Below are 20,298 nucleotides of genomic sequence, written 5' to 3'. Positions count from 1 at the left end.
ATGCTTTCTAATCGTGAATAAAATAAAATGCTAGTTGATCCACTCGATCGTTAGATGATTAGGACCAACCAAATACCTTCATTTAATTAACACTGATTGGATGCTTAGGATCATTTGATTGGTAGGATAATATCAGATGTTGGAAAAAAAAAACATAAAGATTGTGGAAAAAATTAATAAACGGTTGGATTATATCGGAAAAAAAATTAAAAAAAAAAAATAGCTTGGAGATGCGGGGTATCGAACCCCGTACCTCTCGCATGCAAAGCGAGCGCTCTACCATGTGAGCTACATCCCCATGGTGATGTTTTCTTTCAGTTAATCTTATATGAATTATAATACATGGATAACCACCCACTTTAGATAGATGGAAGATAAGCATATTGCATGTATTTGACTTTTCTGACAAATCGATTGCCATGCATTTGATGGATCACTAAAATGACTATTAATCAAAGGTTAGGATTATTCCTGCAATTTGGACGGTTTATTGTAGGTCAATTTCTGAGAGCGTGATTATCAACCATCACAATGCCAGAGTATCAAGTGACTCAATCAACAGACAGATGTTCATTAATTCGAAAGTCAGGACCGTGGTTCAGTGATCTGGACCGTTGATTTAGTGCCAAAACCATCGACGCAGATGCCCCAATATCTTCCAGATCAAAAGATCATAGCCATCCATCCAGTTTTTAGCTAGTTTACAGACCGATGCATTGTTTTTCAGCTAACCGTTCATTGATAGTTTTATCAAAAGAGTTAAAAAAGGGTTAGTCCCTTTCAAGATGGGAGATTCAGGGTACGATTCGATCCATCCATGAAAGAGCCCATCGTATCAATGCCTGTGACGCACACTTTGGTTTTATACCCATCCACAGACAGCCCCATGATTTGGACGATCTGGATTATGCTGGATGATGCGATGCACCGCGGTTGTGTGCATCCCCAACATATGTCATACTCAGCAGAGTATGTTCCCATCCTTCTACAATGTGCCAAAACATACAATGCAAGTTGCGGATGTGGAGCCAATGGCTCGATCCTACCTTACCCAAGAAGGACAAGAAATCCGAACCGTTCCTCTTTCATTCAGGTTTCTCCATCTATCCATATGCATACGTGTGAGCAACTTATCACATGAAAAATGTTGATTAGCCATAGGGTCCTAGAGAAAGTGGGCCATCTGAAGTCTCATCACATGAAAGACGTTCATGTGACTCCACCCAACACCTACGTTCGGCAATCGTTGCAATCTTCGTGCCTTGGTACAAGAATATGTACAGTGTCCTCTGGTCCGAGTCCTTTAGGTGGGGCCCACTGAAGGTTTTTTGGGAAGGGTCCATTCATTATGTGGGCCCCACCGATCAATGCAACACATTAGGGAGATTGGTGCATGGAGTTAGATATTATGTGTTTGGGGTGGTGCAGGTTACTAAATTATGCAACTCATCCACCAGACGCGGCACACGTGCACTAATCAAGGCCGTCCAAACGATGGGACATGTAATTTATTATGCATTGCCCCGGAATCTGACTGATCGAAGATCTTAGCCGTCTGATTTCGCCTGTCGAATTTGGAGCAGTGGCCATCATCGTGTGAGAGCTCCAAACGGAAACGGATTGGCTACTCCCCCTGGCCCCTGCCACTAGCCCGGTGACTGATGGTCGGTGCTCTGTGGGCCCCACCATAATGTATGTGTTTCATCCATGCCGTTCATCCATTTTTACAGATCATTTTATGGCTTGATCCAAAAAATGAGAGGGATATAAATCTTAGGGGGACCACACCACAGTAAAACAATAGTGATTGGATATCCATCATTAAAATCCTCCTAAGGGCCACTCTACTGTTTGTTTGACATCGAATCTGTTGATTAGGTCATACAGACCTAGATGAAGGTAAAAAAAACAAAGATCAGATTGATCCAAAACTTTATGGCCCCAAAAATTAATGGTTGAAGTTCATTCAACACTGTTTCCTTTAATGTGGTCCATTTGAGATTGGAATATACTAATTTTTGGTATCTTACCCTAAAATTATCTAGAAAAATAGATGGACGGCACGGATGAAATACATACATCATGGTGGGACCCACAAAACACCGACCATCAGCCATTGTCTGTGGCAGGGGGAGTAGCTAAGTCCGTCGGAGGATATGCTAATTGCATTCGCTCACTCTTCGGGCCCATGTAATCTACTCATGTGTGGGCAATCGGAGCCGTTCATCAGGTGATCTCAACCATCTAGAAAACCAGACCTGTAAGATCATCCAATGGTCAACACCTGTGCAAAATAAATGAACCGTTATAAGAAATCAACCATGGTTCAAACTCTTTCCATGCGTATGGCCCACCTGATGATGGTATTTGACTGATTTTAGATGCATGGAATCTAGACAATGAGGATTGCCTGCTGAACTGGTCAGATCTTACACACGTATGACTTGTTTCCACGAGTGACGCTGGTACACTTTCAAATCCTTGAGACGTGAGAGTAAAAAGTGGACCATTACCGTGCAACTTTTACTGGGTCCCAAGTGGGCCCACCTATAATAAAAAAATTTAAAAAAATAAAAATAAAATAAATCTGACATGAGATAGGAGGGATCCACCATAGATAGCACATGACATAAACATAACCATTAATGAATGATCTCAGCCACACGATTAAGGTATGCAAAATGAACAGTAAACGTAAAAATGGTCTTACGACACATTTTGAAGGCCCCTGTTTGAATGGCTGTGCTCATCAGGGTGATATTGGGCTATCATCAGTCGGGCCCAGTAAATGAATAATAATTATCTGTGCGTGTGAGCACGTGTGGGGGATATCTGTCTGGAGTTGTACTCTGGTTGAGTTTGATTGAATGCTTATAACCGTAGTGGGCCAGATCAGTAGGATTAGACCTGTGAAGGTTAATTTAACGGTTGGACAACCAATATGCAGCCATCAGGTGATTTGGAGAGTTAGTATTTTTACTTGGGACCTTCTGGCTTTGAGTTAAGGATTTTTTTATTTTTTATTTTTCAATGGTATTTGTCGTTTTTTAATTTCTCAGTAATACAATGGTGGATAAAAGACTTTGAATGTTTAAAGGTTGGATTGATGATTTTATTAATTTGAAATTAATTTATCAGTACAGTCAACGAGAACCTAAAATAAGTAAGAAAAATAAAAAATAAATACCTATAATTATCTGCACAAATAAACAATCAAGGTGGGATGGTTAGCAAAAAGTACCTGCTGTGATCTTCCAATATGGAATCGGTTGATTGGAATATGCAAACTGCAGCAATGGCACTGGACAGTAGCAAATCTACATTATGCTAAATTGTAGTGAGCGGACAAAAGTAGATGACTTAAAAGGCTAAAACTAGAATAAGTATCATTGAGCTGAGAGAAATGTTGGAGATAATGTACTGAAAATAGTAGATAATATTCGAAAAGATAAAAAATTAAATAATAAAATAAAGTAAGTAAAGATCACTTATTTGTTTGAGTTGAGGTGTGACTGGGTTACTTGGCTTGAAACTAAATTTGCCCTCCTTGTACCGAGTCCCAAGTGCAATAGGAATCTTGGACAGTTGGCCTCGAGGATACAATGACCATTATCCAGTCCAATGGTGCACTCACTATACACGGGCTCAAACCAGTGTGCAGATCTTAACCAAAGTGAGTTGACTCGACAAAAAATTTAATTGACAAAACAACGCTGAGTCAGAAATAAATTTTGAAGAAACAAATAAAGAAATCATTGATTTAAATGAATTAATTTGGAAAATGAACAGGTCTATAGATAGACTACAATTAGGTGCTTAAGACACCATTTCAAATGGGTTAGGTCTGTTGGGTTTGAACTCAACTGATGCGACCACCTGAAGAGACATGTTCTTGATTTGAAATTCACGCAAAATCGACATGTGCGAGTATACTTGCGAAGTGCGGAATAAAACCGTTAGTGCAAGTGTCCTCACATAGACTCCAACTCGACTTGGCCCGACTCGGCCCAACGCGCCCATGTGTGGTCAATGACATATATTCGAGCTAATGGCATAGACCCCCTGTAACGCCCTGAATTTTGGGGGCTGAGTAATGCTCGACTCCCGAATTTGAGTCTTAAATGAGTATATAGCCTGATTGATTCATTAGCAAGAGAGAAATTAAGTGGATAATGCAACATAAATCACGACTACATTACTGAATTAAAGTTCAACTAATATAATGCATGTCTAGCAAAATGAGATAATATGCAGGACCGTGTCCCAACAAAATATATGGTCCAAAAGAATGCACAAATGTCCCCTCGCCCTAAGGCCCCATCGCTAGTCCTACGGCGGCTTATGGTGATCCGCCCAGAAGTTAAAAATAGGAGAGTTTCTCCTCCTCGTCTACGCTCGCCCCATCCAGTGCGTCAAATTTCATGACACCCGCATTTAAGATAGGGTCTGATTGGTGTTTTAAAACACCGTCCCAGGGTGAGAGTGAGTGATCAATTTAATGGTTTCATTAGCAATAAGTTACACAAATTATCAATTCCACAGGCGCGATTAATGAAAAGCATATAAGCATAAAATCCCTAGTTAATCCTATTAATGCTCATGCATGGTGTTGTGATATGATGCATGCTCTCACCATCCAACGCTCCCTTAAGCGACACCATCTAAACATATGTCTAACACTCCCTCAATATGACCTCAACTGCCGAGTCGCTAACCTAACTAATGAAATGCGATCATGAATATGTTAGCCAAGTGTTTAGTTACGTTCATTCATCCAACAAGTTTGGAAAAACTGGACACCCTAACGAAGTCAATGCCCTATCATGATCGTAAGGTTCAGGCGGTCATGGCAGCCTTGTGCCCGCGATCCTTGATCCGTTGGGCTCGTCACTCCCAGAAAACACATACGAAAGGTGACATTGTAAAGCAGGTTTGCTCGTGGTCACTATGGGAAGGCTCGTCACCCTAGTGTAGGGCGACAACTCAAGCATAGTGTCCCATTCCACCATGCTCGGCTCCCAAGACTTGTAGATCGCATTATAATTATTACCAGTGGGCGCTACATAGGCGTAGGGTGTCTCAAGTTCAAACAGGTGTGATCTTTCATGGTTAATAGATATGGTTGGTTAGTTAGTAGGCCAATTTATCCAATTTTGATGAACCATGGAACATCTAACATTGGGTGCGAGCAACTCACGTAGTCCAATTACTACCGGTTATTCGTGTTCAACCTAAATTAGTTAGATTGGTCGCTGGGCGGCCCAACCGGTGGGGCTACCTGTGCGGGCCTTGAAATTTTATTAGCCAACCCAAAAAATAAATTAATCATCTAGCATATTATGAGAAATCATAAGCTGCTCTTAGTCATATAAAAATTTAGGCATGCATATCCATAAGCATAGGCATTCAACCGAACGAAGCATATTGACAACAAGCGGGCACATTATCCCCAAATCGTCACTAATTTAGGGATAAATCAAATTAGTTTCATATAATAGAAATTTAAGTAAAGAAGCAACAATTCACTATCTTGGCCTAATATAGCATGAAAGTAAACAATTTATTATTCTGGACATGGATTGACAGATTTAAAGAAAAATAACCCTAATCAACATGCACAACAAATTTCACACACATAATCATTAATTTCAGCCTAGGTTCGATAATTGGTTACCTAAGACTGATGGTCCATACCTAGAAATAGTCTGATGGTTCGGAATGCTGCTCTTATGGTTCCAGTCCCGCAGGTTGGTGTATCGGAGCCCTACGCCGATAGAATCTACATGTTAGAGCACATGCAAGTGGCTTAAGACACCAAAATTTGAAAAGAGGCTGGACTGATTACCTTTCTATTGCTGGCAAGCCGCTTCTACAGTGACGGAGTCATGGGCTCCAATGCGAGTTGTGGTAGGAAAGAAAATTTCTCAAAATCCAGCTCCTTTGGAGCTCTCTCCCTCTACTCTCTCCCTTGCAACAGAAAAATTTGTATGGAAGTGTGGGAGTGTGATTTTAGACTTATATAGTATGAATTTTTTAATCTAAATGGCTCTAGAAGCTCTTATTCTAACATGCATGCCCCTAGTGGGTTGATTCCTAGACTCTGGCACCATTCCAGTGCCCCCTTGACCCATCCGTGTCATGGGGAAGGTACCCCATTGTTGGATGAGTGGTTTGAAGTTCGATCAGGGCCCCAATTATACGGATATGAGCAAGAAAATATCCTTAGCTCATGACCGGAGTTTAATTGCAATTCAACGGTTGGAAAGTCACAATTTCACTGTTTTAATCGCGGGGCCAACTTACTTAAGTTTCAAGTTTCAAGTCTCGGAGAGTCGTGCCTTTCAAGCTTGACCTTCACGGTCCAAGTTATGCGGTTCGAGGCACCGTTTGGATCCACCGTCCGCGATGGACTTCAAGCCCAGTGAGGCCTATGATTCTCTATAATTTCGGACTTGGTGGATTTTCTACGGGCGACACATGGTCATTTTACTCTGTTGCAATGGATTGTTAGAAGAGCCAACCCCGCGACCCACTTCCGACGTAGGTCATGCTCAAGTTTGACCATGTCATGAGTAGCTCTTGCGTTATTTATCCCTAGCTTTTTAGGGCCTCGCACGTGTGCGTCATACAGTCGCTTAGTGTGATCCTACGGCAAATCCGCTAGTGGACGCCCTATGATGTTACAACATTTGGCCCAATGTTACACCCCCATTGGACCAAATTCACATACTCCTGATAAGAGGCTTGAACCTCATTCAAAACTCTTCTCTTATATATTTGAATTTTTCTTTAATCATTTTCGATGGGAGACGAGAAATATACTAAAAACAAAACACTTACAAAAAGAAACTTAGGGATAAACTTTGAGTTTTGAAACAAAATCATTAATTTTTTTAAAAAAAAAAAATATAACAAAACATTTTATGTGATGGCTCCATTAGCACGCATCGAGCGCTTCATCATATGCTCCTTATATAGATTGGCCGTTCACATTTCATCCCCAAATGTTACGGGACAGTATCATAGTCCAGACTCAAATTATATTACCTAATTTCTTCATAATTTTGGAAAATTATGCTTTTCGAAACTTTATAGTCGTTGTAAAATTGACTTTACCGAGTGCATCTAAATTGCGGTGGTTTTTCTATTTCGGTGGGTCTTTACTAAATTGTTTAGCAGGTTGCTTGCTTGACCCTACATGGCACTTGTGTGGACCACATTCATTTTCGCATCATCTCACTTTTCTCGGCCTCCGGTCATTTTCTTTTCAACGAGTGACGTGTCACCCCAGTAGGTGGGAAGATATCCTTGAGGAGCGTCTAAGATTTCATGGACACGTGACAGCACCTAATTGGACCACATTGATTGCACCAGTGTAAACAATGGACGCGGTCGGATTAGGTACTACTCCCGCTGTTCCGAGCTCGGGACAGGCATAAGCTCAGAGAGAAAAATAAAGGGCCATTATGATTTATGAGTTTTATCCACACCGTCCATTAATATTTTCATATCATTTTAGGTTATTGAACAAAAAATAAGATAGATCTAAGGCGTAAGTGGACCACACCACAGAAAGCAGCAGTACTAAGGACGCCCACCATTGAAACCTTCTCAGGGTCCACTGTGTCTACTGTTTTCCATCCATCCTGTTGATATGGTCATATACAGTTAGATGAAGCGAAAAAACAAATTATCGGCATGATCCAAAACTTCTATGGTCCATAAAAAATTTTCAACGGTAGAAATTTAATTTGAGGGTTCAAAATTCTTTATTTTTGGCTTCATATTCTACAATGATATGGAAATATAGATGGACGGTGTAGATAAAACTCATAAATCACGGTGGCCCCTCAGTTGCCCTCGGAGCCTCTGCCTATCCCGAGCTCCGAACAGGCAGGGGTAGTACCTAATCGGCGCCCGTAAACAATATCCACCATTGCCACTTGCCCAAAATCAGTTTGGTCAACTCATCATGTTATCACAGTTTATGAAACAATAGACGGCTTAAAATCCATCCATCTTTCACAACATTGTAGTTCACTTGATTAGTGGACCAGCCCTTTTTTTTTTGCCAGGGCACCGTACCCAGGAGGGAGGCACCTGATGGACGGCTTGGATCTCGCACCCATTCCACATTGAAACGTATTGTTGCGTGTGAATGGACTATTAGTCCTGGTCGGTGCTGGAAAAGCTCCGTGAACTCCACCATGATCTATGTATTTTATCCCCGCCGTCCATCCATTTTGAAATCTCATTTGAGTGCATGAGTCTAAAAACGAGACAGATCCAGGTCTCAGGTGGACCACACCACAGAAAACAGTGGTGATTGAACGCTGAGCATTAAAACTTTCCTAGGGACCACTGTAATGCTTATTTTCCATCCAACCAGTTGATTGGATCATACAGACCTCTATGAACGGGCAACACAAATATCAGCTTGATCCAAAACTTTTGTGTCCCCCATGAAGTTTTTAATTGTAGGAGATCTATCACCACTGTTTCCTATGGTGTGGTCCACATCAGATTTGGGTCTGCCTCATTTTCAGGCTCATACACTCAAATGAGCTTTCAAAATGGATGGACAGCGTGGATAAAAGACATACATCAATGGTGGGACCCACAGTGCTTTTCCAGCACCGACCAATACCCACATGGGGGGTGGAGTGTAGTGTCACTACCGAATCACATGGCCTAATTTCAATGCGTGTATAATTGAAATAGTGGACTAATTTCAATGCGTGTCGGATTAGCCAAACCCTTCCAAAATATCTTACCGTATCACATGGCCTAATTTCAATGCGTTTTTCATTTATCTAAGAATTTGCGTGTATGATTGAAATGGTGATCCATTCATGTTCTATTGTTCTTTGCAGATGTGTCAATGTCGCTTGAAACAATTGGAAGGGTACCAAAATATGTGGTCCACCAAAAATGGCCACGTCCAATCTGACCCTTATGCAGGAATCCGTACCATGAAAATAGTAGGCCCCACCATGAAGGTTACCTCTCTAAATAATTAGGTCGACACGTTCAGGAGGTGGGGCACACCTTATGTTGAGCCAGATCATCGGTTGTCCACTGATTCTAGAGGTGTGGTCCATGTGATGATTGGACCAAAATTATTCTTGTGCCAGGTGATCTTTACCGTAGGGTCTATCTTTTTCATGGTGCTGATGTCCTACACAAGTGGGCTGTTGGCAGAAAAGATTGTGCTGTACCACAACTTGTGGTACCTTGCATGTAGATGATCAGTTCTGGTGTATGTGTTTTATCCAAGTGTAATGGTGTGGTCCACTTGAGCTTTGGGTATGCTTCAATTCTGGGCCCTTGCCCTAAAATGAGCTGGAAAAACGGATGGACGGCTAGGATAAGACACACACATCACAGTTCTCAATCCACGTTCCATCTATGCCGTCCTTAGATCAAGGGTCGGATTGGACATGATTCGTGCCCGGCCCAGCTGCAACCATAAGATCGAGCGGTTGAGAAAATTTTGATGTGGGGTTCTCACATATGGGTCATTTTATCCGGTGGAAATATGGTGGGCCCATGTCTAACATCCATCCAATCACACCGTTATGTGTCATACATCTTGCATCCGTCACTTCATTTGATTAATCCAAGCTTAGTTAGGCACCGTCCACTTAGGTGGGCCATGTGGGTTTTAATCAGCCACCAACCGATTAGGTATGCTGGACCAGATCTTGATATTTTCGCACACTGCAGCTGAGTTGACTAGATCGTGTGGCGAGTCATGGATCACCGAGTTGTGAGATCATAATAAGGATCCTCACCATCTATATCTATACACGTGTAGGTAGGTACTAGATCCAAGTCGTTTATTTTTTGTGAGCAAATTTGGATTTCGCGGTAGTCCAAAAACCACATTAATCAGATGATCCTAGCCGTCGATTGGAGGACTTTCGAGGATTACTAATTGACCGTTGGAAAACGATTCCAACCAACGATGGATATGCAATATGAAAAGGTCCTACAATGGGAGGCAAGGATCATCCAAACAATCTCATTTTTGGATTGCATTACATCACCTGTGAAATCCAGTAAATGAACGGTAAGGATCGTGTACATGTGTGCTACATGTTTGCTAAGAGTGCTTGCACCTCGAAAGACATGGTTGTTCTTGTTCCTCCACATTCTAAGACATAGATATGGAAAAATATGATGGAATCCAGACCGTTCATCTCGTTGGATCAACAATTAATTGGAAACTGACCACAATTTGGCATCATTTCAGACCGTTTGAATAATTTCCAACTTTCATCTTGTATCGTCCATTTATACATACGATTAAACACCAAGGATCATCCCATCAGTGCAATTTTTTTGTTTTTCGTTTACTCACATTCGTAGCTGATGAATGAACGGTCTGGATCTCATTCATATTTGCCACGCGTGCGTTAGAAAATGTGAAGGTACAGTGGGTCATGTGCCTCCGGACGTACCAGATCAATTCATACGTGGACATCAACCTATCATCCTGCTTTAGATTTTCGGTTGTAGATGGAGATGTTTGGTATGACTGAAACCTAACATCTTGCCAGCTTTCTCTTCCCATACTCATTCATTTTGTTTTTGTTAAAGACAGGTGATCCTCGGACTATTGAAGTGAAACGGTGACCCGCTAGATGGACCGTGTGGATTATTGTAAGACCCACTTCAGGAACTAAGTTCCACCATGGATAGGCAATGAACGGTCCGTTTTTTCTATAAAGATGATCCTAACTATTTGGAAATTCGAGTAAAATGTAAACCGTTGATTGTCAAATAAGAAGCACAAGTATTTTTATGGATATCCATGGTCCAATTATGATGGGCCCTAACACTTGAATGGTTATGATCATTGGGTAATTTTTTACTGTAGATGCGATCTTCCATCCACTTTTCTTTTTTTGATAACAAAACCTACCTTACCAATTTAAACCTCTATATTTAATGGTGAACTAATAAACATAAAAATTTTCATACTTTTTCAACAGTTTTTATGAAAAAATCAATCATGAACTGATAAAGATAAAAATGTCCGTGCTTTTTCAACTGTTTTTTTACATGAAAATCAGAATATTTTTGTTCAAAACTCTCTTTTCATACTTGAAAAATATACATTCGTAACAAAAATTTTTCACGATTGAGAGTAAAAAACACTTAGAAGATAAACATATACGGTGCTAATTTTTTCCTTCATTTTTATCAAAGGACATAGATTAGAAATGATATTGTGCTCTAAGAGCACTATAGGTTATAGTGCTTCCAGTCTCTTTAGAGCAGTTGGACAGTCCTATCAATCAATCTCAACTGTCTATCAGGTTCAACATACATCCCTGGGTTAGGATGTGAAGATCTCACTGGTCTGAAGATCCTATACATCCATAAGTTAGCCTTCTGTTTATTAAACCGTCCATGCAGGAAGACATGGATCAGTTGATTAACATTCTATTATAGAATTGAATATTTATAACCATAATCAATCCATGCTGGGCCCCAACAATTAGATGTCTCAAACGGTTGATTAGGCCTGTTGTCACTTTAATGATATTGACCGTTCATTTTATAGGCTAATGATCAGATGGATATAACCGTTCAATCAGTTAGATATTCATCCAGTAACACATACAATGTGTGATTGAGCAAGTGGACAGCTCAGATCAGTTGATTGGACTATCTAAGTGTCCAGATGCAACTAGGAGTACTATAACTTATATGCACCATGATATCACTGGACCATTTTATGTACATTTTTGCACCAGCTCCATGCACATTTCTATCCAAACAGTATTTGAAACATTTCAAAAACATCTGTGTCCATGATATCCACATACCTAACCCCAAGCTCAATATCTTCCAAGCACATCACTTCCTTCCTGCATGCTCTTGTTCATGGCTTCTTGTTCAGTACTATCTTGATTTTGCTCAAGACGGCGCAGCTTAAATACCGGTACGATAGTTTACAATCTCTTGTGGCGGATGTTGTTACGTTGCGCCATCTTGAGCGAATTTTAGAGAGTGCCCGGCGATGTACTTGCTTCGTTCGCAGGCAGTCGGGAGTGTCTTTGAAGTTTTTGTCTTCCCTGCGAAGATGCAACTTGTGTAAGATTAACATTTTCAAAAATTAGGCTGAATTCACTCACTAAGTGGACCAAATTGGAATGTTGGTATAGACAGTGTGTTATCAATTTATATCAATGATGGGGTCCATTTGATGAATAGACTAGCTTAATTTCATACTAGATAATTTCATGTTGGGGCTTCTTGTTTTCATGGTGTAAATGGTTTGTTGGCGGAAATGTCAGGCATGCCGAAGTCGTAGTGCATGGATGGTTGATTTTTTTTTATTATATATATATTTTTTCAAAGAAGTTATTTTATACATGTTGGGGTCATTTTTAAAAAATTTCTTTAAGGTATATTTAATAGTAATTGCATATCTTCCTCATATGGCCCATCATCTCACAACAAAGCTCTACACATTCAAATTCAAAAGAGGTGATTGAAATATGAGAGTAAGCGGTAGATAATGTACATTGTATTCCATAATGGTTTTGGGTGGGAAGTGGAAAGCCTCTCTCCTGTGTAAGAGATAGAAGAAGAAAATATGGTAAGTACTAAGAAAAAAATGCAATAGTATTTGAGAACTTTCATCTAATACAGAACATGTTTTAAAGGGAATATGGCATCTTAAACTTACGTTTTCAAGCAAAGAAGCTGAAGTTTTATGGTAACCGAACAGTTCAATAAGAACATTGGTGAAGTTTTCTCATTGCATTGAATATTGTTTGTGTGAATCTATTTTATTTTGTATCTATTTTCCAGGGATGCATGATGGGTGAGACATAATACCTTTGAAGGTTGAGGTTTGCCAGTTTGCTGCAGGTTCAAGAGTGCATGGTTTTTCTTAATAATTTGGACTACAGATTGATTTGATCTATATATATATATATATATATATATATAGAAATGGTTCTATGCGGATGACCTCATGGGAACTTCCCATGAGGTAGAGCTGTGTTGGCCCTACCATGATGCGTGTCGAACATCTACCCCATCAATCAGATGCTGTACCATTCCATGGTGTGCCTCGGGCTTAAAAATCAAGTCAATCCATGACTTTTGTGGGCCACACCACGTACAAAAGTATAGAGGGTTTATCCTTCCATTAAAACATTCATAATCAATTTTTGGGCCCACCTAGACATAGTTCCCAAATCCAGCCCATCCATTATGTGTATCCCACTTGGATGAGGGGTCAGACCAAGTTTCAAATGCATCTAAATTTCATGTGAGCCCCACGAAGTGCTTTTATATGTTTTAGGCATATCTTCACATGATTTTAGATGGTATGGCTCACCTGAGTTTCGTATACGGCTGATTTTTGGGATATCCCATAATTTAAAGGGGACCCATCAAATTCACTGTGTTGATGTTCAACACGCATCATAGTGGGGCCCACATAGCTTGACCTTAGGGGAAGTCGTCCCCCCATACACACACAATTGTCACGTGGAAACTCATGAGCACGTTTTGAACGCGATGCAGGTACAAAATTCAAAGTGATCCACTAGATGAGTCACCTCATGGAACTCAAGGGCCCACAAGTTAGCTTGATCTAAAAATTTGGTGGGCCATAGCCTAACTCTCTTGAGAGGCAAGCCAAGGGGGGGGATCTCCCCTCACTTTATTATGTCTCTTCAATTTTTTGGACCACTCTAACTTTTGAGCCTTGGGGTTTCACAAGCTGATTCATTCAGTGGACTGTTTGAATTTTATTCTCATATGACGTGTTAAGAAGTGTTTATGAGTTTTCATGAGAATCTACTCCCATGAGGAATCTATTCCACACTCGTCCGCACCTCTGCACACATGTTATAGGCACAAAATCTGATGAGTCAATGTGATGCAACACCCCATTAAAAGCTCAGGGGCCAACTTTCAGCCCGGTCCAAAACTCTAGTGGGCCATAACAAATAGAGAAGAAAATTAAGGGAGAAAACTATTTTCTTTTTCCATGGCCCACCAAAGTTTTGGATAGGCTGAAATTTGGTCCCTAAAGGTTTTATAAGCTGCGACATTGCATAGACTATTCGCCCATGATAAGTATTAAAAAATGTTCACAAGTTTTGGTGAGAACTGATTCCAATAAGGATTTGCTTAAGCATGAATTATCTGTGCAGTTCAAATCGTTTTATTCGATGGGCTCCACTTGGATGGGTGATGTTACAAAAAAATCTTCAGATTGAAAATTCCTACCCATTTTAAGTCATTAAGAAAAAGAAAAAAGTCACTGTGTTGATGTTTTGATGGTGGGCCATAGCATAACTCTCTTGAGAGGCAAATCAAGGGAGGAAGTTCCCCTCACTTTATTATGTCTCTTCAAAAAGAAAAAATTCATGATGAATGACCAGTCTGGCCTGATAAAAGCTACCCAACGCAATTTGAGGGTAACATCTTTCCTTCTTGGGCTAGGCCATGTTCATGGTGGACCCCACAGATCACTTGGATGTCTACTACGTTGGCACTATGTTCTGCAAACTACCTCACAAATCTCTCGTTGCAACAATCAACCGTCCATTTTCCGTGGCGCATGAAGCTCAGAGATGATTAGCCATCAAAGTATGCTTTTCCGGCCCTAGTACTCAAAGGTGTTAAAGTGGCCCACCTGCACTAAACCCAATTTGTTCATCAGGTTGTTCTCAAATAGGTGAATGATTTTCTAAATGTAACATATTTTATTATTAAATGGATGAAATTTACACAGTTTCGAATTTAGGCTAAAGATGAATTGGGATCCTTCGCTTGCCACAAATAGGTTTTTTATGTTTTCCTGCATTGTGATTGATTCATGTTATCACTAACATTGTCAGCAATAAATGCCGTCTGTATTGATTTGGCCAATCACATTTCAACAAACAAGGTTTTTTTTTTTCTTCTATTTGTGGTAAGCGGAGGATTAGAATTCCAAGATATCTAGAACAGCCAAAGATATCTATTTGGACATCGCTTTTTATTTATTTATTACTGTTGGTCAATTTCTCTCATCCATTCATTTTTGGATCATCTAACATCCACCTGATGATCATTTCAATCTACCATGTCCCATTAATTGTGCCAATCTACTATTAAGTGGCGCTACCATGTCTCGTTAATCATGCCAATCTACTCATTAGAAATGATGATGCTCACACAAGATAAAGTGGACATTTTAGACAATCACCAACAACATATATTCACTATAAGCATCTGGCTCACTTGATGAGTAGATCAAGGATCTAATGAAAGGGCATACCCACCTATTATATGCCCCCGGGTCTAGCACACGTGTGCAAAGTTATCACTACTGCAACTCACCACTTCAATCTCTCCCTGCATGGCCAGATGTCTGATATGCACGTGTGTTGCGCGTGCAAAGGTGCTTGTATGGCCGGCCTACAGTCTCCTACCAAAACGATTATTCTCTCACATCTGCGGAGATTTTTAGTAGGAATTTTCTAACCGTTCATTGTACTTATTCATATTTTAAAGCATGCTATGTATGACTTGTAACTTTTAATGTTTTCACCCTTAGAATGGGGAAACACATTCGGTATGGAATGGGAAATGTCGCATCTATTTCGTGATGTATCATAATTTTTAGGAAATAGTAATTATATTAGAAAATTAGTCAATTTTTTAAAATAAGACGTAGGGATGGTAAACAAGGATATATATATATATATATATATATATATATATATATATATATATATATATAGAGAGAGAGAGAGAGAGAGAGAGAGTCATGCTCCCCTGCGCGCCTACGCACGTGCGCACCTTTGCATACGTGTCAATATATATATATATATAGAGAGAGAGAGAGAGAGAGAGAGAGTCATGCTCCCCTGCGCACCTACGCACATGCGCACCTTTGCACACGTGTCATGGGTGTCTAATCTGGATGGTCCATGTGATGCGGAATCCCATGAAACCTCACACGAGAAATTTTCACCCTAATCTAAAATTCTGTGGGGCCATAGCAAAGAGAAATACAAATCAAGGGAGGAAACTGTTTTAATTTTTCATGGCCCATCAAAGTTCTAGATCAAAGTAAAACTTGGTCCTGGGGGGTTTCACAAGGTGCTGCTTCACATGAATGGTTTAGATTTTGGATCCACATCATGTATGATGGATTCTCAAAAAAGTTCGTATGTAACAGGTACGAACTGGTTCGCAGGTGAGCGTTTCCGTGTGTGTGTGTGTGTGTATGTGTGTGTGTGTGTATATATATATATATAATATTCAAAAAATCACAAAAATAATTATGCATGACTATTGTACCCAAATTCTAACCATTCTGAAAAAACCAATAGAGAAATGACATGTGGCATTGTAGGAAGGATATGAAGTGGATAAAGAAAAATATCTTTTAAGATTTAGAGTATTTTTTATAGCGTGGCGTAAGTTTACTTTTACACATCAGAGGATGGTCGACAAAACATTATGGTCGATGTATAAGAGGAGCAGTCAGTTGTTTAAGGATATGAATGGCTATTGAGGACAACAGAAACAAAACCTTAACCGACAAAAAATATTTTAAAAAGGAAAAGTTACAAAGGAGAAACGTAATAAAAGAAAGATTTCAAGAGAGGCTTTTCAACTGTTGTAACCATTGCGGTAATGGAAGAAGGATATGGAAGACCAAGTTGCAACGTAACTCTATAAATTGCAGAGGAATGCAACAAAGAAAAACCAACCAGCATATCTACACACCAAATCTCAAAACCAACAAATCAATAATCAATCTTATTTATCAATTTCCTTTATCTTAGCTTATACTAAGAGTAGTGATTATCTAGTAGTAATTCTTAGTTATAATACTTAGTTGTAATTCAAGTCTACGCTCATACGCTGGATTTGTTTCTCTATTCAATATCAAGTAATTCTTTTAAGAGACGCATTCTTGCAGTCGCTCCTAGTGACTGATTGTGAGTTTTTTTTTTTATTCGATTTGCATTAGTATTCTGAAAGTCTTTTCTCGTGGGAGGTACAATAATCCATCTTCGGAGGAAGAACCCCACCCTCTGATTATCGCCTAATCATTACAAACTTCTGCAAATGGTTGAGTAAGCAACCAATCTTCTCAGAATCTGGTCATATGCCTTCATATTGGACGTATCTGTTTATTTTGGCGATTGAGATCAAAGTTTATTAGTTTGGATTGAGTCAATGTATCGATTTGGTCATGCCCACATAATTAAAAACAAATTGAGAGCCAACAATGACTAGTTTCCTCTTTACAAGGTCTTAAACATCTGTCTAACAAAAGTAACTACATTCAAATCTTTTCAAATAATTTAAATCATAGAAGAAATGTATAAAAGCACAACCATTATTTAAAAGCAAGTGTGTTATACAAAGTATACTGTATTTATTTAACAAATATATCTTTTAAATCATTATTTAATATGTTTTTAAAATTAAATTTATTTTGAATAAATAAATAAAATGGTTGATGTTATCCATAGATTTTTGTTAGATGTATTCGATTTGTACATGAAATAGGGTTTGATCAATCGACCACCCTGATCGATCAATCGAGTGAGCCCGAATTATATAGATTGGTCTCTGGACAATTTTAGACAGTCTCAATCTATTGAACTGTCAAGTCAATCGATTGACACAATTCAAAAGTACTTGTAAACTCTCTGGACACTTTTGAACATGTTCGAACATGTGGGGGTCAATCGATCAAGGACTGTTTGATCGATGTTGGTCCCTGGTCAGAACCACACATGCAATTTTCCCTGCATGTGGCTTGTCTGTGCTTTCCGATCAATGCTTAGATCGAGGGCATGCATTTTTTTGCGTAATTGCCTGGATTGTTTCCTATTTTAGTTGTTATACCATATACATGGATTTAATTATGGGATTCCAATCAAGGTTAAAACAATTTTACAGTATAGAGATGAGAAAATGTGTGTTTTCTAAATTGTAAGTACATCAGTCTCTTGTACTTTTTTGTTTTCATAGTGATTGTTGTTGCTTTGTGCCATGATTTTTCTTGTGAGGATTTTTCCATATAACATTCATGTGTACTTACACATGCTTTATTTGCATTTGCTTATCGTATGTGCATGTACTGGGGGAGGGGGGGTTTACACCCCCTACTATAGTTCTCCACACGTAGTGTGAGAGAGAACGAAGTGAAGGGAGAGATCGCATGAGCTATTGATTTAGCGAGCCGCTTAGTTTCTAGTAGGTGCATTTTATATATTTTATTTATTTCTTTTATGTTAGATCTTTAATTGTACACATGTATTAATGAGTGGCTACAAATGGACCCAGAATAAAGCAGAAGTGGACCCACATATAGAGAAATTGTGGGCCTGATTGAGTTGTCGCATGCATAGGCAGGAGTGTGAGCCCCACGCACTATCCATATATGATAGTCATGTGGGCAATGTGGTGGGCCCCACATTTTGCGCATGTGAGAGGTTAGGTGGGTCCCATGCACGGTCAGGTGGGCCTCACGTGCAATATGTAGCCACACGAAAAAACAGGAAAAAATGAAAGAATGGGAGGAGCGGGTCCCATATAAATACACATGTATGAATTTATCAAGACACATCTTTGCTTTCAATTAATCTCGATCAGCTCAATATTTGTTTTATAAGGAATTAAATATAGGAAGTAATGATTTTTTAGTGTATTAATGGGTTTATGCATTTTGACTTGGAATCTCGATATAATTGCCACATCTAGTGAATGGTGAGATGATTTTAAGTGGTCCATAAATGGTTTTTACTATACACGTGGGCCCAACCCTTTAGGAAGAATTTAAATAAATTTAAGGACTTAATCTATACATCAATTGTGGTAGGCCTCACATACTCTAGAAATTAAACCTATTACACAAATTAAAAATGTTAGAATTTATAGATCTATGAATTTAAACCATAAACTTTACAAATCGAACATTTAATATTGCTTTGGTGGTGTTTAATATCATCAAATCTGAATATTTGGATTTATATTCAATGAGGAAGGACAATTGGATCGGGAAAAGACCATCATCCGATGATCTTACCCATCAAATACAATTGTTTCTTGACTTGGGGATCTATTGCAAGGATTTTAATGTCCAATTAATGGTTAGATCATGGATAAATGACTAAAATTTAATGTATAATATCTCCTTATATTTATTCACCCAACGAGTAAATTTAAAATATGGTTAGAAGAAGAGCGCCATGGACATGACCATTGATTATGAATGATTAACTTTAGCAATATCAGTTAGATGTAAAAAATGAGACCGTTAGGTTGTGGACCAAATGAAATTGTTAGGTCGTGTCGTTTGGGCCATGGGCCGAATGAGGTTGTTGGGTCATGGGCCAAATGGAATTGTTAAGCAAAAAAAGTGAAATTATCAGTCATGTGGAATTTTTGGAAGAAAATCGGAAGTCTTCATGCATTTGCATAATCATGTCTCTTTAAATGTATTCTTGAGAATTATGAATCTGAGTATGCCTTACTAAAATAATAATGTGTAAGTAACTATTTGTTTTGTTTAGTATTGCTTTACAGCTCACTCTATTTAGATTTAAAATTCTAGGATAAGGAATACATTAAATGACTTCGGAAGCTCCCATGCAATCTGAAAAATATTCATCTTAAAGGGAAAAAATGAGATTTGGGAAAATTATCCATGTCTACGATGTGGAGAAACTCCAAGAGTAAAATGCGCTCAATAACAATGATTAGGATTATTTTTTTTTTCAATAGAAAAGCTTAAACAATTTAGTTTTGTTAGTTTAATTAGTTAAATAATTTTTCTTGTGGATTGATTATATTTTTTTTTATTTAATAAATTAGTAGCATTTTGATTTCTTTGTTCTTTGAATGTTTGAATGGGAATGAATGACTAAATTAATCATTAATTTGGAAGTGAGTCACACCTTGTGACTAAGTCGAGATGTCAGGAGTCTTAAAATCAAGGTGTGACAGAATTCATGCTTGATTACCTAAATAGATTTAGGCATATGTAAATATTGTAGCTTACATGATAACAGATGACTTTCATTTGCTTTGAATGGCGAGTTGTCAGAGTAAGCAGGAACTAATAAAAAGGTAAACCTATTTTATTTAAAGGTATTTGGTTGTATCTTTTATGATCATATTGATTCTAAAAATAAGTTTAAGCTTAATCCTATGTTCAGAAGATGCACATTCATTGGATGTGGTCTTAATGATTTGGGTTATCAAATTTGAGATGCTTAAAAAAAAATTTACTAAGTGCAAGAATGTGGT

The 20,298-nt window shown here is 38.8% G+C and overlaps 1 non-coding gene across 1 annotated transcript; it reads right to left on the bottom strand.

Annotated features, from left to right (window-relative positions):
* Positions 1-225: 225 nt before the first annotated feature.
* On the bottom strand, positions 226-298 carry TRNAA-UGC (transfer RNA alanine (anticodon UGC)). The gene has a single exon. It is a non-coding gene; the product is annotated as a tRNA-Ala (tRNA).
* Positions 299-20,298: the final 20,000 nt, after the last annotated feature.

Source organism: Magnolia sinica, chromosome 6 (genome assembly GCF_029962835.1).
Source record: "Magnolia sinica isolate HGM2019 chromosome 6, MsV1, whole genome shotgun sequence".
NCBI lineage: Eukaryota > Viridiplantae > Streptophyta > Magnoliopsida > Magnoliales > Magnoliaceae > Magnolia > Magnolia sinica.
This window is presented reverse-complemented; position numbering and strand designations above follow the sequence as displayed.